The sequence below is a fragment of the Gopherus flavomarginatus genome, chromosome 5, assembly GCF_025201925.1.
Source record: "Gopherus flavomarginatus isolate rGopFla2 chromosome 5, rGopFla2.mat.asm, whole genome shotgun sequence".
NCBI classification, from domain to species: domain Eukaryota; kingdom Metazoa; phylum Chordata; order Testudines; family Testudinidae; genus Gopherus; species Gopherus flavomarginatus.
Genome location: NC_066621.1, coordinates 41,291,710 through 41,314,088, shown reverse-complemented (window position 1 = coordinate 41,314,088; position 22,379 = coordinate 41,291,710). Strand labels below are relative to the sequence as shown.

The 22,379-nt window shown below is 47.8% G+C and overlaps 1 protein-coding gene and 1 pseudogene across 1 annotated transcript in view; one reads left to right on the top strand and one right to left on the bottom strand.

Moving 5' to 3' along the window:
- The window catches only part of LOC127051008 (NACHT, LRR and PYD domains-containing protein 3-like), a 572,024-nt gene that overhangs the window by 377,338 nt on the left and 172,307 nt on the right, over positions 1–22,379 (bottom strand). The gene's annotated exons all lie outside the window — the stretch shown is intronic.
- The window catches only part of LOC127051019 (NACHT, LRR and PYD domains-containing protein 3-like), a 111,416-nt pseudogene that overhangs the window by 72,040 nt on the left and 16,997 nt on the right, over positions 1–22,379 (top strand).

The window sequence follows — 22,379 nt, the reverse complement described above, 5'->3', positions numbered from 1 at the left end:
ATACACTGGGCGCATTGTTATTCAGCACCCTGCCATTGTGCCCTTTAATAAAATAAAGGGTTCCTCCTCTTCCTTCAGTTGATCTTTAACCTGAAAGGGCAAAATGTTTAGCAAATATTATGTCCCTTCTTCTTGTTGTTTCTTCAGGTGAAGAAAAAAAATCTGCAGAAACTAATTATCTCTCATGCCCATAATTTGCCCCTCCTGAAAATCTGTCTCTTAAAGTAAAATGTTCTGGAAGTGGTTTGGTTTTTTTTCTTTGATTTTTGCCAGTTCTGACATTATTCCTTTGACATTCAAGATGTTATTTTAAAGGGCAAAACCATTGATGATGATAATTTAGTTTTTTGAAGATTTAAAAAAGTGTGTGCGTGTCTGTGCGTGTGACATACCGTTGTACAATGGAAAACTAATGAGCAGCTGTGTCAACCCTGCCCTGCAACACTGGTTGTCTTACAATGCCTTGCTGAAGTAGCTTTCACCTGGACTGCTCACAATCAGCCTTCCAGCATGCAAGCCACACCTTGAGTCTGTATGTGTAACTCCAGCCTGACAGCCACACTTGGGTTACCCTCTGGCTCTCACCAGCTTTGGTTATGTTTCAGGGTGACCCCAACACACCCTCAGGCCCAGATTTCTCCCACAAAATGCGTGGTCTGTACTGCCTGGCCCTCTCATGGACAGTACAAGTCAATCATTTCTTTAATAGAAATAATATGCCATTTTACTATTTCAAACTGTCCTTCAGACACTTCAGTTTAAACACACTAGATTAAATAAATCAGTAAAACAAGTTTTTGAACCTCAAGGAGCGAGATTTTAAGTGAGTACAAGTAATGAGCATAAAGGTAAACAGTGATTATGAGAAAAATAAAGATAACATGTTTACTAATGCCAACCTAACAAGCTATGTTAGATTCAAAGCACAGTTTTCTTACCACATACTTCAGATGATTACAGACCAAACACGTAGGTCAAGACCCCTCCCCCAGTCCAACACTGCTTCCTTTGTCTGTCAGGTGCAATGGGCAGAGAGAGAGACAGAAGGATATCCTGGGGTGTCTGCCCATTCTTTTTATAGTCCTGTCCCCCCTTTGAGAAGCATTTCCAGCGAGGATTCAAGAGACAAAATGTCTATGTGGAAGGATGTCCCCTGCTGCCTTTCCCTCCTCAGTTTCACCCTCCTTTATCTCCCCTTCCTGCCTGATGATTGTTTCCTGCCTGAATGCAAACTGTGCAGAGTACACATTCCTTTGTTTGAGGCTGACCTGTTAGCCAACCTCAGTTTGGAACATATGTTAGTAACATCATACAATGGAATCTTATACTTCACACATGATGTTGCCACGCTCATTTTACCAGGACAATAATGACCAGCAAATCATGAGTTCTCAAATGATACCTCACAAGACACAATTTAGACAAAGATTATTAGAATAGTATATAAACCAGAGGTGGGCAAACTATGGACCGTGGGCCACATCCGGCCCATGGGATCATCCTGCCCAGCCCTTGAGCTCCCAGCTGGAGAGGCTAGCCCTCAACCCCTACCCAGCTGTCCTCTCTTCACTGCAGCCTCAGCTTGCTGTACCACCAGTGCTCTGGGAGGCAGGGCTGTGAGCTCCTGCTGGGCAGTGCAGTGGCATGGCTGACTCCGGCTGGGCGGCGCAGCTGTCAGTTCTGTAAGGGGGCAGGGAGCAGGGAATTGGATAAGGGGCAGAGGGTCCCGGGGGGCAGTCAGGGGACAGGGAGCAGTGGGTGGTTGGATAGGTGTGGGAGTCCTGGAGGCGCCTGTCAGAGGGCAGGAATGTGGACAGGGGTTGAGGCAGTCATGGGACAGGGAACAGTGGGGGTTGGTGAGGGGGTGGGGCTCCACGGGGTGGTTAGGGGTGGGATGCCCTGTGAGGGGGCGGTCAGTGGACAAGGAATGGGGTTGGATGGGTCAGATTTCTGAGGAGGGCAGTCAGGGGGTGGGAAGTGGGAGGGGACAGATAGGGGGCAGGGGCCAGGCTGTTTGTGGGGGCACATCCTTCTCTACCTGGCCCTCCATACAGTTTTGGAACCTCAGTGTGGCCCTCAGGCCAAAAAGTTTGCTCACCCCTTGTGTAAACTGTGGACACGGGTAATCCTGTCACAAAGGGGACAGAGAGGAGGGTTTTGTTTTTGTTTAGATTTTTCCCTGTCTTTTCACTAAAGATATCAGTTCAGCTAGTCTTTTATTCTGTTTCATGACCAAGGATTGTCTGCACAGAGGCTGTTGGTATGGCAAATGTCTTTCCCATTTCCAATTATATTGTATTAAAATTGTGTGCCTGGCTTCATCTTGATTTGTGTTTGTAAACTTCCACAGCTATGCCTTTTATTATTTTCCCTCCATGCTGCTGCTCTCCTCTTCATTTCAATCCAAACATAAAATACCAAAATATCATATACATCTGTCCCCAAATTACTGTGTTTTCCCAATAATACTTGGACTGAAAGAGGAACAAAACAAAGGGAAATGCATTCTGCATATATGGGACCTCAACCCTCACCCTCAGGGATAAATTATCATCTGACCATTTTGGTTACATAGGGAGGATTTACATAGAACCCCAGAGGGCCCCTCTGATTCTGTTTCTCTTTTCTCCAGTCTCCTCCATCTCTGAGACCCCTTTATGTGTTCCTCCTTCATATCCTTTGTTTTCTCTATTTTTAATACAGAACACAGATATCACAGAGTTTTTCCCACTCCAATTAAATCAACTTCAGACTATTTGGTTTACAGTGTTGAAATATTTACTGTTCCTCTGCTTGTTCTGGATGACTTCCAATAATTCCCTTCTGGTTAATATTTAGATTACTCCTCAGGTGTCTGGGTCTCCTGTTCTGTTTCACCTCCACCATTACCAGTATGTTCTCTAGGCCTTTCATCTCTAGTGCCTTTTAGCTCTCCTTTTCTTATTCTCCTTTTCTTCGGTTTCACCATTTGCTAGGATTTTTTTCCAGTAGCTTCTTATTAATTTCTACCTCTGTAGTGTCTTTTTTTGTGCATGAGATTAAGATCATACTGTCCCAAGTGACTGGAATGTCATTTTACCTTGTTTAAAGTCTCTCATTATGTAATTCTGATTTAAAAATTAAATCATAGTTTAATTAGGAATTGCCAGTGCGCTCAAAAGCGTCACACATTCTGCCCAGACGAGAACCTAGCCATATTATTCAATCCACATTTCCTCTCCAGACTGAATTTCTCTATTTCACTACACCTAAAGCTGAATGTAAAAATGATGCCTACATTCCAGATAGTACAAAAGGGACTATCCACCCTTTCTATTGTTTATGCTGCTATGACTACATCAAGGCAATATTCCAGTCCCCTCACTGGCATCCAGTCAGTTTCTGCTGCCAGTTTAAGTCTTATTCCTCCATGAAATTCCCAGGAGGAGCCAGACCTGGGCCCAGAGAGACTCCCAGGCAGTAGGAGCAGACACAGAATCAGCCTCAGCATGGACCAATGGACTAATGAACACTGATGTCATCAGGTTGCCTGCTGCATGGTGTTACTCTTGACATTCTTCTCATGTGCTGATTAGTTTGTTGCAACTCCTCCTTCCTTCTCTCTCACAGTGTCTTCACATCCGCCTCCCTCCACCTGCCCTCCATTCTCCCCTCATTCCTTCCCTCCCTCATCCCCTTTCCCTTCCTCTTTCTTTCCTTTAAGCTAATCCCCGCATAACAAACCTCACCCAAAGAATTTAAAAAAAATTAATAAAAGATGCCACCAAGCAAAATAATAAACAAAATGACAAACAATCATGTCATTCGTTCTGCTTGTGTCTTCTAGCTCTGTCCCCTGCATTTGTCTGTCTTGCCTAATTACACTGTAAACTCCTCAGGGCCTACCACAATGGAGGCCTGTCCTTGATTGCTCTGCAGGTACTATTGTTATCCAGAGAAAACAAACCTAGTGGGTCTAACCCGACTGACATAGGAGATGAAATTACAATCAATGAACTGAGATATCTGTGCTCCTCTGAGACCAAGCAGATGAAACATGGGAGCTAGAAGCGAAGCACTCTCAGCCTCAGTAGTGCCATTTCTATTCTCTGTCCAGGCCTAAAATCCAGCTGGATATTGCCAACAGCCAGGTGACGTGGATGCAGTTATTCAGTAGCTTCTTGATTAGGTTGCTCGGAAGTGGGAGATCAGATGATACTGGGTGATGAACCAGTTGAAACTGGCTGTTATGTAGTACAGAGGCTCCTGTTAAGCAATGCAGATCAGTTAGACAGTGAATGTAGCAGAGCTCTGTCACACTCCCTGGCTCTGCATGATCACTGAACAGCACAGGAGGTAGCTTGTAAATCAGGCTGCATCAAGCAATGGATTCTTAAGTACTAGCCAGAGTACTTCATGCTTGGGAGTCCTTGTGGCAGCTTAGAGACTAACAAATTTATTTGGGCATAAGCTTTCATGGGCTAAAACCCACTTCATCAGATGCGTGGAGTGGAAAATACAGTAGGGAGGTATAAATACACAGCACATGAAAAGATGGGAGTTGCCTTACCAAATGGGAGGGTCAGTGCTAATGAGCCAATTCAATTAAGGTGGATGTGGGCTATTCTCAACAGTTGACAAGAATGGAGGAAAAATCACCTTTGTAGTGCTAATGACTTCAATGTAATCGAGGTGGCCCATTTCAAACAGTTGACAAGAAGGTATGAATAACAGCAGGGGGGGAAAGTTAGTTTTTGTACTGGTTGGGTTAGGTTCCCCTTGCTGTTACTCACACCTTCTTGTCAACTGTTTTTTCAGATTGAGTGTCCAATAACTTTTAAACATTACATGGTACAGAAAAACTGCACTACTTCTGGCATCTACTTCCACCCTGGTAATGACCACCAGTCATGTGCTAATGTAGTAAAAATAAAATTTTCTAGGTGATGAGTTAACTGGAGTGCCGCAAATGAGTCCAGGCTGGTAGACTAGTGAGAAAAAAGGGTTTGCAGTCCTGCCTCAGCTATAAATCTGCATGGAAATGGAAGCATGGAGCTGGTACTACTTGTGCATGTGTTCCTGTCTCTCACTGAGTTGATGCTTGCTTTTAGAATGTTTGTGTATGAACCTGCTGGGAAATAATCAAATATATTTGGGGTCATGTGGCTTTGGTGTACGCAGTTCTCTTAACAGTACATCATAATATGACATTATAGCCAGTTATCCCAGTGCAGAATTCCAGATGAAAACCATGAAAGCTCTTGTAATTTTGATTGAACAGAATTTTGCCTTTGAAAGATATGACAGATTTCTAAAATACTGGAAATGGCACATGGCATTTCAAAAATGTCTGGAACAGGCCACTTCGCGCCCTACTCCTTGCTCACCTCTGGGAAACTTTATATGAATTTTGTTTGCCCTTCTTACAGCTCTTTATAGTCTTCAGGTGTTTCCTTGGGTCTGGTCTGGTCAGTAGACTGAATTCTTTTAACACACTTTAACAAATCACAATGGGTATCAATATGGTAAGAAGCCTCATCAGTGGCTCAGGCCCTAATGTTCAGCCCCTAATTGTTAAGTAGCTCCTCCTTAAAAATGCCTTTCTGAAACAGAGAAACACAAAGGAAGAGAAAGGCTAGTTGTGTAATTAAATCTCTGGATCAAAACTCAGACTCTCAGTGACATTGGGCAAGTCATTCAATCTCTTATAGGTCTCATCTCTCCATTTGAAAAATGTGGATAATAATATTTTCTTTCCCTCACTTTTTGTCTGTCTGGTCTGTTTAGATCATAGGATCCTCAGGGCAAGGAGTGTCTGTGTCTATGTTGCTTCTTTTTCTTATAAAACCAGTGTCCTGCTCTGACACCTGAATTACCCTCAGCCAACTGGTGGCAGATGTTCTGCACCTTGCAGATCAGAGGAGAAATCTGTGACAGGGGGTCTGGATAAACTCTAAGCGAAACTTGTCATATTCACATTTATTCACCCGTTTTGGAATGATATGGTCACACAGCACGTAGGGTGGGCACCTCTTCAAGAGATCTGAGCCCAGCACCAAATTCCCAAGGAGAAACTCTGCCTCAAGAATGGACTCTAGTCAGAGCCCAGGGCAAAGAATAAACTCTCCTACTGCTGGAACAGTTACCTCCTTCCCAAAGCTTACCACCAACATCATTCCTCATTTCCTCTTTTTTATCATAGTTGGGGTTCTTCTTTCCCTTCATGTGTCCTCTCCCCATGTTGGGGTCTCTTCCTCTTCAACTTCTTACTTGTCTTCCCTCCTTTCTCACCTTTAAATCTTGTGGAGCTCTTCTCCATTGCTCCATCATGGACACCCTCTTCCCGCCCCACCCCAGCTTCCCCAGTTAGGGTGTATTTCCCTGGTTTCCCGCATACACCCATGGACTTTTTCTCTTCCTGTTCAACCCACACTTAGAGTCTCTAACCCCATTGGGGGTGCCTCTCTTCCTGCCTCCAAAATATCTCAGGGGCTCTACCAACCCTTAATGAATCTGGGGGTAGAATTTTATCCAGAACCTTATTTTTCAGTGGTCAATGGCAGAAGTTTAAGGATTGTGGTGGCTGGACCATTCTCAATGCTGATTGGTCAAGGGTGAGATGCAAGGAGTTGGGCTTAGGCAGGCAGTCCCACCTAAAACTTGTAACTCATTGGACACAGGTGGGGGTTGGTCCAGGGCTGGGGCAGGGCTTCTGGCTCATTCTCAATGCTGATTGGTCAGGGAGAAGAGCTGGTGGGTGGAGCTTCCTGTCAGAACAGCTGTGATGAGCCCTGATCACATTGTGATCACTCTTCTGTGCCTTTCACTCTCCTGCAGCTTGTTTAGTGGTCATCTCCCAGGTGCTTCCTGTGAGGATCTCGCTGCTGTTCTCAGAGCCAAGGAGAGCCTGACAGATCTGGACCTGGGTTACAATTATCTGGGAGATGCTGGCATGCAGCGTCTGTGTAAGGGACTGTCACACCCGAGCTGCAAACTGCAGAAACTGGGGTAAGTAACATTTAGCCTCCTCTGTGTATTTACAGGTATCTTCTATATAAAGCACTTGACAGGGGGTGTGGCTGGTGTCCGATGTCTGCTCCCTGCAGCTGCATTGAGGAGCCGAGCATTAAGTGTCTCTCCAACACCTCCATTGGTGGCTCACAACATGCACCCAGCCTGCCCTGTTTAGAAAATGGAAATCTTAAGTAAAGCTTGTCCCACAACAAACAGCAGGCTCCACCGTCCCCTGGTGTTTGGGAGATAAACCGGACTGGTGCAATCATTTAGGCAAGCTAGGCGGGCGCTTAAGGTGCTAGGATTTGGGGAGGCACCATTTTCTTCGGCAGTGACCACGGCGGCTGGATCTTCGGCTGCCCTGGTTGCCACCAGCATTTAGGCGGAGGGAGCTGGGGCAGGGGAGCATGGGGAGGGCCGCCTGCAGCAAGTGGGAAGGGGTGTGGCATGCAGGGGAACTCCCCGCCGCAGCTCACCCCTGCCGCGGCTCCGCCCTGAGCACACCGTGGCTGCTTCACTTCTCCTGCCTCCCAAGCTTGCTGCGCCTATGCTGAAGTGAAGCAGCGACGGCGTGCTCGGGGTGCTCGTGCGCAGAGCTGGAGTGAGCTGGGGCAGAGGGAGGTGCCTCAGGGCGGAGGGTGGGGGGTAGGGAGCTGCTGGGGGGGCACCTCAGGGCGGAGGGGGGGAGCTGCCATGGGGGGATGCCTCAGGGCAGGGGCGCAGGGGGGTGCGCAAGGTGGAAGTTTCGCCTAGGGCACGAAACATCCTTGCACTGGCCCTGGGGATAAAGATACATTTAAAAAACTCTCTCTTAATAAAAATATATTTATTAAAAAGTGCTAAGTCTTACCCTTCACTCACCAGACTGTTTTAGATCATTTTAATGACTTTTGACACCAAGGAATTGTAAATGTCCCTATCTGAGCTGAAATATTCAACTTTGGTTTCAGCATCAGCATGAGTCCCAGCCATGGTGGCCATTGAACGACCTAGCATGGGGAATCAGACAGGACCTCTCCATAAGTAGACACCCAAATAGGGGACCAGGACTGGAAAAAGGACTCCAGTGCAGGGAAAGAAATAGCACTTCCCTGTTTTATGATCCCCCTTCTAAGGGCCAATGAGCTTACAGAGTGAGTGGAGTTGGAGGAAAGTTAATTTACAAGATCTAAAATTCCAGAAAGAACAACGGGCCACAGATCTCCAGTTCTCTGAGAAAGAAAGAAACTGTTTACTCTGCATGGTTCATGAACTTGAGACTAAAGTAGAGATTCTTCATGCAGAGATGGAAAAGCCTTGACAGAGATAAGATCACCTAGAGATTGTACCCAGTAGTCCTGGGCATGTGAACCTGGCCTTACTGCATAAAACTCAGGGTGACTGGGACCCACAGTTTGTGCCTGAGGGAAGCTGACTTTGGTTTCTGGGACTCAGAGAACACTCCGTTATGGGCAGGAACTGCAGAGAATGGTATTATGTTACACCACTGAGGGAAATAATTTTGGTTAAGTTTAAGAAAACTTTGGGCCCTGAAAGGTTGTAATAACTGATGTTGCAGAATGTTGAGGTGGACAGGTGTTTTTGCATTGTATGGGGTTAGAATAGCCCTGGGGGGCACCTTACAAAAAGGAAAAGAATACATAATTTTTTCTCCTGGAAAGGTGGGGGGTATGTCACGGGTTGATAGACTGAGCCCAGCTCCCCTGGACCAGAGTAGGTGAGCCCAGTCTAGTTAATTAAAGAGGGCTGGGCTACACCTGAACTTATAAAGGGCTGCTAGTAGGCAGCTGTGGAGGAAGGACTGAGTCAAGTGGAGCCCCTGAGAGAGGAAACCACACTGGAGTGGAGCTAGCATCTTTGGTGCCCCTGGACCCTCCTCTTAAAGAGACTCACTGTGCCCAGTGCATAAGGTGGCTATTCCTTGAGAAATCCGTAATACTACTACGAACAGGAAAGGAGTTTAAAGCCCAGTGCACAGGGGATGATGAGGACACTAAAGTAAATAAAGTAAACCTCAGCAAATGAAGAACACACCATGAGTAACAGAGAGTGGAACTGTATTACTCACAGGAGAATAGGTTCTGGGGAAGGAAGGTGCTATGGTTATCTAATAATGAAAAAAACATTAACAATTAACCCAATCCTCTGCATCCTAACACTCTCAAGCTCCTCCATCCCCACTTCTATCCCTGGCATCTTCCCAAGGTGGGTGGTACCGCCCGATCTGTGTGTCCTGAGGTGGAGTGTGGCAGCACTGTGGTGGTGGCTAGCTTAACCTAAAGTCATCTTGTTTTGAATTCATGCCTGAGTGGGACAGGTTCCTCTCCTGACTTCAGCCGGACTCACTGGAATCCCTTGTGGGTCTTAGGTGGTTCCTGGCAGCCACTTCAGGGTCAGATCTTTCACAGTGCTGGTCACTGCAGTGCTGAAGCTGCTAGATCCCTAAAGCCAGGGTCTCAGAGTGATACAAGCTTCGTTTGTGGGGAATGGGAATTTAGCAGTCTGACAGTGAAATGGGATTTAAAGTTGGAAGGTGGCAAAGAGACAGCACAGCTAGCCTCTCTCAGTAGCCCTTCAGTGCCACAATTTAAATGCAGCAGGGAGCCCTGGGTGGCCCACCCCGGCCCACTCGGCCCACCCCACTGCCATCACATTGTGCTGCACCACAATTTAAAAGTGACAGGGAGCTCCTAGCCACCACTACCACAGCAGCAGTGGTGACCCTGGGAGTCCCAGGCCCTTTTAAGTCACCCTGGCTCTTGGGCAATTTCCCCCTCTTTCCCCCCCCCGCCCCATTGGAGGCCCTGTTTATGCCTTAGAGTTCCCCTGCATGAAACCTCAAGCAGATCTGAGATAAACAAAAGGATCAGGTCCCAAGGGTCTTTATATACAGTTTTCTAGCAGCCTCTTGACCATTCAATCCTGGGTGAACAATAGGAAATCCTGGAGAGACTTCCAAATGGACCTATCTCCCAAGCATCACAGGTAATTAGTTATACGGATTAACATAAGACAAATTGCCCATTTCACTGCTCTTCCCTGAAGTTCTCTCTTACTCCGGGCCATGGTGCGTCTTTACTTACCCCACCTGAACCTTATCTCTTCCATTGAACATATCATGGTGGAAGGGAAGGGGGTTATTTCATAATCCCACTAGTAATAATTTGGTTTTGGTAGTCCTGCCTGGGTTGTATGCCCAGCTGTGGAAAAGTGGCTAAGAAAGAGAGCATTAAGGGGCACCCATTCTGGCAGAAAGGTAGGTTCAGTGGTATTTCAGTGCCCCACGTGATGCCCAAGGGGGTCCAACCCATCACAGGTTCAGTCACCAATAATAACAAATGTTGATGGGAAAATTTAATAAAATAAAACAACATCCCTTTACTACTGTTGGGGGGATGGGGTTTTCTCCTTTGGAATCCAATTGCGGTCCTTCTTTCCCCTTAAATTTCCTCTCCCCACTTTGGGGTCTCTTTCTCCTGATCTGCTCAGGTGTCTTCTCTCTTGTTTTATCTGTAAATTTTATGTGGATTTTCTCCATCGCTTTATCTTGAATGCCCTCTTCTCTTCCCAGCCTCTGTCCCCCAAGTTAGGGCTTAGCTCCTCAATTTCCCACATAAACCCATGGGGTTTTTCTCCCCATATTCACCCCAACCTTAGAGTCCCTCACCCCACTGGGGGCTCCTCTCATCCTGCATCCAAAATATCTTGGGGGATCTATTCTCTCTTAAAGAACTTCTGAGCTCACCCAGGGATTGAGGGCTTCTCTCCCTTGTACAAATTCAGTGGCTCTTTTTCTCTCCCAAGCATTGGGGGCTCTGCTCTCCCTTCAGTAGGATGACCATAGGTTCAAGCCAGCTGTAGTGATGGAGGGGTCACTGCTGTGTCCAGTTCTGTTAGCCTGTTAGCTTGACGTCTGTAGTATGTAAGGTCTTGGAAAAAATTTTAAGGGAGAAAGTAGTTACGGACATAGAGGTCAATGGTAATTGGGACGAACTGCAACACGGATTTACTAAAGGTAGATCGTGCCAAACCAATCTGATCTCCTTCTTTGAGAAGGTGACGGATTACTTAGATAAAGGAAATGCGGTAGATATAATTTACCTAGATTTCAGTAAGGCGTTCGACACGGTTCCGCACGGGGAGCTGTTAGTTAAATTGGAAAAGCTGGGAGTGAATATGAAAGTTGTAAGGTGGATAAGGAACTGGTTAAAGGGGAGACTCCAGAGGGTCGTATTGAAAGGTGAACTGTCGGACTGGAAGGAGGTCACCAGTGGAGTCCCTCAAGGATCGGTCTTGGGACCGATCTTATTTAACCTTTTTATTACTGACCTTGGCACAAAGAGCGGGAATGTGCTAATAAAGTTCGCGGATGACACGAAGCTGGGGGGTATTGCTAACACGGAGAAGGACAGGGATACTATTCAAGAAGATCTGAACCACCTTGTAAACTGGAGTAATAGAAATAGGATGAAATACAATAGTGAAAAGTGCAAGGTCATGCATTTAGGAATTAATAATAAGAATTTTGGATATACGTTGGGGGCGCATCAGTTGGAAGCGACGGAGGAAGAGAAGGACCTTGGGGTACTGGTTGATAGCAGGATGACTATGAGTCGCCAATGTGATACGGCTGTTAAAAAAGCAAATGCGATTTTGGGATGCATCGGGCGGGGTATTTCCTGCAAGGATAAGGAGGTGTTAGTACCGTTGTATACGGCGTTGGTGAGACCCCATCTGGAATACTGTGTGCAGTTCTGGTGTCCCATGTTCAAGAAGGATGAATTCAAACTGGAACAGGTTCAGAGACGGGCTACGAGGATGATCCGAGGAATGGAAAAACTGCCTTATGAAAGGAGACTCAAAGAGCTTGGCTTGTTTAGCCTGGCCAAAAGAAGGCTGAGGGGGGATATGCTCGCCCTATATAAATATATCAAGGGGGTTAACGTTAGGGAGGGAGAGGAATTATTTAAGTTTAGTACTAATGTAGCCACGAGGACGAATGGGTATAAACTGGATATTAGGAAGTTTAGACTTGAAATTAGACGAAGGTTTCTGACCATTAGGGGAGTGAAGTTCTGGAATAGCCTTCCGAGGGAAGTAGTAGGGGCAAAAGACTTTCCTGGCTTTAAGACAAAGCTTGATAAGTATATGGAGGGGATGTTATGATAGGATCGTCAATTTGGGCAATTGATCTTGAATTACCACCAGACAGGTCTGCTCAATGGTCTGCGGGGAGATGTTGCATGCGATGGGTACTGAGTTGCTGCGGAGAACTCCTTCTTGGGTTCTGGCTGGTGACTCTTGCCCACATGCTCAGGGTTTAGCTGATCGCCATATTTGGGGTCGGGAAGGAATTTTCCTCCAGGGCGGATTGGCAGGTGCCCTGGAGGTTTTTCGCCTTCCCCTGCAGCGTGGGGCACGGGTCGCTTGCTGGTGGTGTCTCTGCAGATTGAGGTCTTCAAACCATTTTTGAGGATTTCAATAACTCGGTCCTGGGATAGGGGTTGTATAAAATTGGATGGGTGGGGTTCTGTGGCCTGCCTTGTGCAGGAGGTCAGACTAGATGATCAGATTGGTCCCTTCTGACCTATGAGTCTATGAGTCTATGAGTCTATGTGGTGTCTTGATGTGTGTACAGAATTTGGCAGGTGTTGGAGGTGGGGTGGCTCATACTTGGGTGTGCAGGGTGCTCCCTGTGAGACCTTGAAGGAGAACAAAGACAGTCATACCTGGGGTTGGTCCCTGAGGTGCACATGCTCATAGCCGGCCTGCTGCCATGGATACCCATTCAGATGGGTGGCAGCTTTATCAGGAACCCAGACTCTGCTGGAGCATTACAAAAACCAGCAGAACTTCTGCGAGGGTTCTCTCCCCACTCTAAACTCTGGGGTACAGATGAAAGACCCCCTAAGCTTATTTCTACCAGCTCAGGTTAAAACTTGCCCAAGTCACAAATCCTTTCCTACTGTTTGGACGGTATTCCTGCCACTACCAAGTGATTTTGACAAAAATCCAGGAAAAAGGGCCATTTGGAGTCCCTGTTTCCCCAAAATATTCCCCAAGCCCCTTCGCCCCCTTTCCTGAGGAGGCTTGAGAATAATATACTAAAAAATTGGTAACAAGTGAGCACAGACCAAATCCCTGGTTTTTAGGACACTGAAAATCAAGCAGGTTCTTAAAAGAAGAATTTTATTAAAAAAAAAAAGTTAAAGAATCACACCCGCAAAATCACGATAGAAGGTAACTTTACAGGTTAAATAAAAAGATCTAAAAAACAGAGGATTCCCCTCTAGGCTTAGCTTCAAAGTTACATAAAACAGGAATAAAACTCCCTCTTCAGCATAGGGAAAATTCACAAGCTAAACCAAAAGATAATCTTATGCATTTCCTTGCCTTTATATTTATGACAGCTTCTGCTTTTACAAGCTCAACAGAGAGTGTGAAACAGGCCCTGCCAATGGTTTCACATGGTCGCCACCCTCTCAGTGGCTCTTCTCTCCCCAAATATCAGGGATCACACTTGCTCTGAGGTTCTTTTCTCCTTTGTCTTTCCCCCTTTGATCCCTGGTCTCAGTGGGAAGGTGGGTGTGATGTTGCCAGTTCTAGGCCTGGCGGCTGCGTCTCCTCCCCAGGTCTGATGGCCACAGATGAGAGTGGGTGTGATTATTAGGCCTATGAGCTGTACCCCCATAGTGACCTCCGATGTAAAAAGCATGTGAGAATCCATAAGATGTTACAATAACCACAAAAAAATAGGCCAAGCTGTTTACAACATTGAATCTTATCAGAGGTGCAAGAAAACCAGATAGAGAAAATAGATTAATCTAAACCCAAAAGGCCATGTTCATATAATCTAAGGACTGTTGAAATTATGCTTGTGAAAAACACATGATGTGGAGCCAAAATTTTTTATGATGTATATTAGACCTAATTAGTGGACAAAATGATAAGGGAGATGAACTATGATGCCCACTTTTCCTGTTTCTGAGTTCCTTAAAAAGAGCCTTGGAGAGAAAAATATACAGATCGCTTCAGATGAGCATTCCCTCTCATCTCCCATCCCACCTTGCATCTCAGCTCATCCTCCAAACTGCCAGCACTGCAACTCACCTCAGCTCATCTAAAGAACTTTCTTCCTGAGAGGAAGGCCGGCTGGCCTTGAACTTGTTCAAGGAGCTTTGTTTTCACCTGTGAGTGTGAACTGATGTCCAGTCCTCAGCCCAGCAGTAGGGTATGTAACTACTAGCACTGCAGAAGCACATAAGAACCTGCTTTGTTCTCCCTTCCTTTTGTTGTGTTTTTTTTCTGCCCCCCGTCCCCTTCTTTCCTTCTGTTCTCCCTCTTGCTCTTTTGGCTTTTCATCAAATCCTGAAGTCAGCTATACTATCATCCTTGTCTAAGAAGAAAAGATCCGCTCAGATAATATCCCTAACCAGATTGTAAACTAGGATCCAAACAGCAGGTGTCGTGATCCACTTGCCAGCCAAAAAGCATCCACACGTAAATAACCGACAATATGATGCTCCAAAAACATACACAAAACCCTTATTGCACCCATCTTTTCTATCCTGTCTCTCTTCTGCCTTGTGTCTGTCTGTTTAAAAAAAGGTAAGTAAATGCCTTCTGTACATCAGGACTGATAGTAAAATTAGTCATTAGTCAAGGAAAGGTTGTTCTGAAAATAAGTGACTCTGATATTTTGCCTCCAAAGAAGAAAGATTTTTAAGGTTTTGACTGTTTGTTTTGCATAATCACTCAGCCAGATTTTCAATATACATTACTGTTTTGTCTTGTTCGTTCTTGTGTTTAATCAATAAACTTTTAATTGGAATGAATTGGTGCTGTAAATGAGATCCAGGGACAGGCCGGTGTCAAAACTGAGATCAGAGACTGTAGACTGGGTTGGGCAAACTATGGCAGAACTTTTTATCCAGCTCTGGACTCACAATTCTTTCCTGAGCATCATCTTCCAGCACGCAGAGCCATGCTGTGCAGGTGCGACTTCCCCACTCTTTTACCAGGATTGGAACCCTGACTCTATGCAGCAAACTCCTCCCCCACCCCCCATGCAGCAGTGTGCCCAATAGGGTGACCAGGTGTCCATTTTTTGACCAGAATACGCTGTTGAAAGGGACCCTGTCAACTCTGGTCAACACTGCTGAACATGCCATTAAAAGTCTGGTCACTGGTGCTACAATGCTAAGGCAGGCTAATCCCCACTTGTCCTACACACTGGAAGCAGCCAGCAGGTTTGATTCCTAAGCAAGGGGGCCAAGAGGCTCTGCACACTGCCCCAACTCCACACTCCCATGGGCTAGTTGCCAGCCAATGGGAGCGGGGAGGGGTAGTGTTTGTGGGCAAGAGCAGCACATGGAGCATCCTGCCTGCCCCCCCACTGGGCATGCTGGCTGCTTCTGGGGCACAGCATGGTGTCAGGACAGGCAGGGAACCTTCCTTAGCTTTGTTGTGCTGATGACCAGGAGCTGCCTGAGGTAAATCCACACCCAGAGCTCCCTCCTGCACTTCAAACACCCAGCCCTCCCCAATTCTGAATCCCTCAGCCCCATCCTTCACCCCAAACAGATTTTTGCCCTTGACTCCTAAATGGCCCCCTTAAGGATTAAACTCACAACCTTAGCTTTAGCAAGCCAGTGCTCAAACCACTGAGCTGTCCCTCCCCCTCATCCTGGGGTTGATATGTGCAAAGTCCAGACTGACTGGTTGAGAGCTGAGTGGGCAAGACTTAAGGGACCTTGTACCCATCCTGAATTCTGGTTGGTCAGTAGAAGTGGTTTGGGGAGCTGCATAGGGAGGAAACCTTACTGCAAATCTTATTCCTCATTGGTCAATGGCAGAGTTTTGGAGATTGACATGTCTGGGCCATTCTCAATGCTGATTGGTTCTCTCTGAAGGAGAAGCAGTGGGGGGTTAAGCAGGAAGACCCACCCAACACTGATTACTCATAGGTAAGGGGTGGGGCCTGGAACAGGGCCTCTGATAGAATTTCTGGCTTATTCTCAATGCTAATTGGTCAGGGAGGGGCTGGTGCATAGGGCCACCTGTCAGATCAGATGTGGCGAGTCCTGTTCACTCCATGATCCCACTTCTCTGCATTTCTCTCTCCTGCAGCTTGCAGGGTTGTCATCTCACAGAGGCTGGCTGTGCGGATCTTGCCGCTGTTCTCAGAACCAACCAGAGCCTGACAAAACTGGAGCTGAGTGATAATGAACTGGGAGATGTCGGCGTGCAGCTGCTTTGTGAGGGACTGAAACAAAACTGCAAATTACAGAGTCTGTCGTAAGTAATATTTGGGTTCCTCTCTCTGTTTACAGATGTCCTTTATGTAAGCAGCTCAACAGGATGCGTGGCTTGTGACTGCTCCTGGCAGCTATAGGGAGAAGCTGAGAGTTCAATGTCTCCAGCATGTGTCAGTGGCTCACAACATGCATTGGCATGTTTGGAAGATGGAAACTAAGCAAAGCTGAGCCCACCCCTGACAATTACCTCCGAGTTGAGGGCCCAGGGGGACAAAAACTGCAGTTCATTGCAGATTCTGAGGGCTTAACGTGTGGCTATGGGTTTTGGATTTTGCCTCCAGATTCTTCCTCTGTGGAGGAGCGTGATTTAGCTGTGGGAAAGTCACTAGGTTTAAGAACATGAAGTATTGCCTCCCGCATGAGCAAGGCTGTTGTGATTGTTGCCACACGTAGCCTCCTTGAGCAGGTGGGTGTGGGGGGATTAGGGTGTGTTTGTCCCTGTTGTGCCCCTCTCAACACCTGCTGTTACAGTCGCTGTTTCTAATGTCCCTCCATTTTTAGGAATGAGCAGCTGAGCAAAGGCCTGGTAAGATCACTAGCCCTATTAGGAAGATTCCTTTGGTCTGTAAAGCCCAGAGGTTCAGCCAGTCTTGTCCTTTCGTAGGCAGGTCTATATGATATTAAACAGAACTTCCAAAGTATTTAAAGTGTCCCTGAAGTATAGGATTGGGGAGTGTGACAACATCATTTTTGTTGCCACTGAGGACTTGGCCTGTTTTTGTTGTGGGAGTCTGATACATTGAGTCAATCAATGCCCTAAGAAGAGGCAGGCTGCTCCTGGTTCCCTGTGGCTGGGAATGTCGGGGGTTCTGAGAGTAAAGCACAAGGTGGAGTGGCTGAGGCGGGGACTGAGTGCCAGCAGGCTTCAGATATCTCTTGGGATGTTAGTTCTGGGGAGTAGTATCCCCTTTACACCTGGAGGGAGATGGTATTACTGGTTTTGTGGTTCCTGATTCAATGGACTCTCAGCCTGAGCCTATCTGAGAAATGGAGGCTGAAGGTATGGCTACATGTAACATTGCAAAGCGCTGCCGCGGCAGTGCTGCGAACTGTGAATGTGGTTGGAACGCCAGCGCTGGGAGAGAGCTCTCCCAGCGCTGCACGTAAACCACATCCCTTACGGGTGTAGCTTGCAGCGCTGGGAGCCGCGCTCCCAGTGCTGCAGCACTGATTACACTGAGGCTTTACAGCACTGTATCTTGCAGCGCTCAGGGGGGTGTTTTTTCACACCCCTGAGCGCGAAAGTTGCAGCGCTGTAAAACGCCAGTGTAGCCATGGCCTGAGTCTGTCACTGTGGTTTCCATGGCTTTGTGGATTCGGGCTTGCTGGCAAAACTCCAGAATAAAAAACAGCCAGTGACGGCCCCAATTGATTAACTGAGTCAGTGCAGTCGGGGAGCACATGCTGGCTGTGGGTGCTTCTGAGGGTGGGTCTTTGGTTGGAGGCATAGAGAATTCTCAGGTATTTTTGCCACTCAGTCCTAGCAGCCCCTTCCCTCTGCTCTCTCTGAGCCCCTCCTCACATCCCAAGATCAGAAGTGACTCTGAGTCTGAGTGTGTGGGATGACAAACTCATGGATTCTTTGGGTCCTGAACTCCATGACAGGGAGAGGCGGGGAATACAGCCTGGATGCTACTGGTAGGCTTCTGGATGAGACCAAGGGGAAACGTGGTGTAAAAGTGGCAGATTGGTTTCCTGATCTTAATCTGTTTTTATTGTCTGTTCAGTATACTATGAGATGTCTCTGTGTCTGAGTTTTTCAGACAAAAGTGGTATAGAATGAATAAAGTTGTCACCAAATCACGTGTCTCTTTCACCAATGGAAACGTGGGGAATTAATGAATATAGGAACATGTGGTGATTGTTTTTCTTATTTTTTCTGATGAGTACTGGTCTGAGGATTACTTTTGTATGTGTCTTTCTGAATGTGAGTGGGCACAGGGATGTTAAAAAATATAAGGCTCTTTTTGAGCTCCCATCCCAGAAAAAAGTAGACATTTCATTTTTGCAAGAGACGCACACAGATGCAGGCAACCAGATTGATCGGATTGCAGAGGGGAGGTTTTCTGAGTTGTGATTCCACTGCAAGCAAGGGTTTGCCATTCTCTTTGTGGGCAGGGCAAAGCCTGATTCAGTGATTTTTCTCTGACCACATGGGAAGGGGAAGTGCAGGGGGACCTATCGCTCATTCACCACCTCCTGTAGTACTGAGTATCAGTTATTCTGTAAACAGTTGTCCCTGAACACTTGATTTTGCTCCATCTGTAAAACAGTAAAAGTTTTGCCACTGAATTGGCCCAACTAGAGGGAGCTCACTCAAATTTCAGTGAGTGACAGTGTGACCCCATGCACCACGTTACAACAGCTAGATCAGAGAGCTAACCAGCCTTGAAAGAGCAGGAGCTGTTGCTACAGGGTGAGTGTATAGTGGGCTGTACATCCCCCAGTGCATCTCATTCCCCCACCCCCACCCCCAGGGTCAGGACATGATTCACTCCGCACCCCACCCCCGGTCAGGGCCTCCCATGCAACCGTTCGTCACATTCTGGCAGGTTGCAGTGCTCAGAACGTAGGCTTTATTCAACAAATACTTAAGTGCTGCACAGTAACTCCTCACTTTAAGTCATCCCGTTTAACATTGTTTCATTGTTACATTGCTGTTCAATTAGAGAACACGCTCATTTAAAGTTGTGCAATGCTCCATTCTGACCTCGTTTGGCAGCCATCTGCTTTGTCTACTGCTTGCAGGAAGAGAAGCCAGTTGCAGCTAGCTGGTGGGGGCTTGGAACCAGGGTAGACCGGCAGCCCCCGTATCCAGGGCTGGTGCAAGGAAGTTTCGCACCCTAGGCGAAACTTCCACCTTGCGCTGCCCCCCTCCCCGCTATCCTGTTCCCCGTAGCAGCTAATCGAGCTCCCCACCCGGGGATCCTGCCACTCCCCCTGCCTGGGGAACCCCCCCCCGCAGTTATCCCCCACCACAGCTAACCTTGCCCGGGGAGCCCCTCTCCCCCCCCGCGGCAGCTAACCCCTTCTGGAGAGAAACACATACCTCCTCCCCACGGCAGCTAATCCCGTATGGGGAGACTTCCCCTCCCATGGAAGCTAACCCCGCCCGGGGAGTCCCCCCCCGTGGCAGCTAACCCCACCCAGGGACCCTGCCCCAGCTCACCTTGGCTCCACCTCCTCCGCTGAGCACGCTAGCGCCACTCTTATTCTCCTCTTCTCCTAGGCCTGTGGCACCAATTGGAGAAGGGGGCTTAGAGCAGGGGCTGTGTGCTCAGCGGAGGAGGCAGCGTGGAGATGAACTGAGGCAGGGAGTGGTTCCCCTGTGCAGCCCCACTCAGGGCCGGCTTCAGGCACCAGCTGAGCAAGCTGGTGCTTGGAGCGGCAGATTCTAGGTGGTGGCATTCCATCCAAACCTAGGGTGGCATGGCTGCTTTTTTTTTTTTCTACTGCTCTGGCTGCCCTGTAGGGGGTGGAGAAGGGGAGCACCCTGCAGCAAACTCGGCAGGGCAGCCCACGTCCTTCCCTCCCTGCTGACCGGAGCAGCGCGGAGCCCTCCTGGCAGGTGGCGCGGCAATTGGGGCCACAGGGTGAGCTCCCCACTGAAGTGCTGGCCACCTCCCTTCTCTCCCCCCGCCCCACTAGACCAGACGCGCACTCTGCAGCAGAGGGAGTCCCCCTGCTCCCTGGCTCCGGCCACCCTGTAGCGTTTTTTTTGTTTTGTTTTTCCCCCTGCTTTGCCAGCCACACCGTTGTCCCCTCAGTTTTGCTGCTCCGGCGGTGCCGTGTTTTTGTTTTGTTCCCCCCTGCCTTTGCCATGCCTCAGGATTTTTTTTCACCTGCTTTGCCGCTCCAGCTGTGGCTTTTTCTTCTTTTTTGTTTCCCCCCCATGATCCCAGGGCTGATCAGTGCGGAGTGGGCAGGATTTAAAGGGCAACATTTTACCCTTTCTGAATTCTGGTTGGTCAATGTAAAGGGTGAAGGGGCGGTGCTTAGGGAGTCTTACTCCAAACCTCATTGGTCAGTGGCAGACGTTTGAAGTGTCTAGGCCATTCTCACTTTTGATTGGTGAAGGGAAAAGGGCAAGTGGTGGAGTTTAAACAGGAAGTCCCACCCACTGCTGGTTTCTCATTGGACAAGAGATGGTACTTGGGACTAAGGCCTGGTCTACACTACGCATTTATACTGAATTTAGCAGCATTAAACTGAATTAACCCTGCACCTGTCCACACAACAAAGCCCTTTATATTGATATAAAGGGCTTTTAATACTGATATCTGTAATCCTCCCCGACGAGGGGAGTAGCGCTGAAATCAGTATTGCCATGTTGGACTAGGGTTAGTGTGGCCACAATTCAACGGTATTGGCCTCTGGGCGGTATCCTACAGTCCAGCTTTGTGACTGCTCTGGACAGCAATCTGAACTCGGATGCACTGGCCAGGTAGACAGGAAAAGCCTCGTGAAATTTTGAATTTCATTTCCTGTTTGCCCAGCATGGAGCGCCGATCAGCATGAGTGACCATGCAGTCCCAAATCCAAAAAGACCTCCAGCATGGACTGTACGGGAGATACTGGATCCGATCGCTGTATGGGGAGACAAATCTGTTCTATCAGAGCTCTGTTCCAAAAGATGAAATGCCAAAGCATTTGAAAAAATCTCCAAGGCCATGACAAACAGAGGCCACAGCAGGGACTCAACACAGTGCTGCGTGACAAGCATAACGGAAAGCTAAAGAATTAAATGGATGCTCACGGAGGGAGGGATGGGGGACTGAGAACTCAAGCTATCCCACAGTTCCCACAGTCTCCGAAAAGTATTTGCATTCTTGGCTGAGCTCCCAATGCCTGAAGGGTTAAAAACATTGTTGCATGTGGTTCAGGGTATATGTTGTCAATTCCCCCCTCCTCCCCCCGGTGAAAGAAACGGGGAAAAAATAGTTTCTCGCCTTTTTTCAATGTCACCATATGTCTACTGGATGCTGCTGGTAGACGGGGTGCTGCAGCGCTAAACAGCAGCATCCCCTTCTCTCCTCTCCCTGATGGCAGACAGTGCAATCGGACTGATAACTGTTGTCATCATCCTGTGAGTGCTCCTGACTGGCCTCTGTGAGGTCAGCTGAGGGTGCCTGGGCAAAAGTGGCTTCTTTAAGCTTTGTCTCCTGGAGATTCACTCCTGCCTGGAATATCATAGCAGCTGGAGGCTGTGCTCCTCTCCCCCCCCTTTAATGATTAATGGAGATTCTGTCCTGCCTGGACTATCATAGCAGCTGGAAGCTGCCTTCCCCTCGTTTTGTCTCACTAAAAAGTCAGTGTTTCTCATTCCTGCATTCTTTATTACTACATCCACAAATGGGGGGACACTGCCACAGTAGCCCAGGAGGGGTTGGGGAGGAGGAAAGCAACAGGTGGGGTTATTGCAGGGGCACCCCCTAGAATGGCACACAGCTCATCATTTCTGCGGGATGTCTGGGGCTCTGACCCGGAGTGGATGTGCTCTCTGGTTCTCTAGTAGACTTGCCCCATATTCTAGGCAGGACTGACTCTATTTTTAGACAAAACATAAGGGAATGACCTGGAGAGTCATTCCCATTTTTATCCATGCGCCCCTGGCCAACCTCAGCAAGGCCAGCCAGGAGCACCTATGACAGCAGCAGACGGTACAATAGGACTGGTAACCGTCATCACCAATTTCCAAAGCAGCAGACGGTGCAATAGGGCTGGTAACCATCTCTGCTACCTTGCAAAGGCAAATGAATGCTGCTGTGTAGCACTGCAGTACCACATCTGTCAGCAGCATCCAGTACACATATGGTGAGAGTGAAAAAAGGCTAAAAGGGCTCCATGGTTGCCATGCTATGGCATCTGCCAGAGCAATCCAGAGAAAAAGGGTGCGAAATGATTGTCTGCCATTGCTTTCACGGAGGAAGGATTGAGTGATGACATTTACCCAGAATCACCCGCGACACTGCTTTGGCCCCATCATGCATTGAGATCTCAACTCAGAATTCCAGTGGGCGGGGGAGATTGTGGGAACTATGGGTTAGCTACTCACAGTGCAATGCTCCA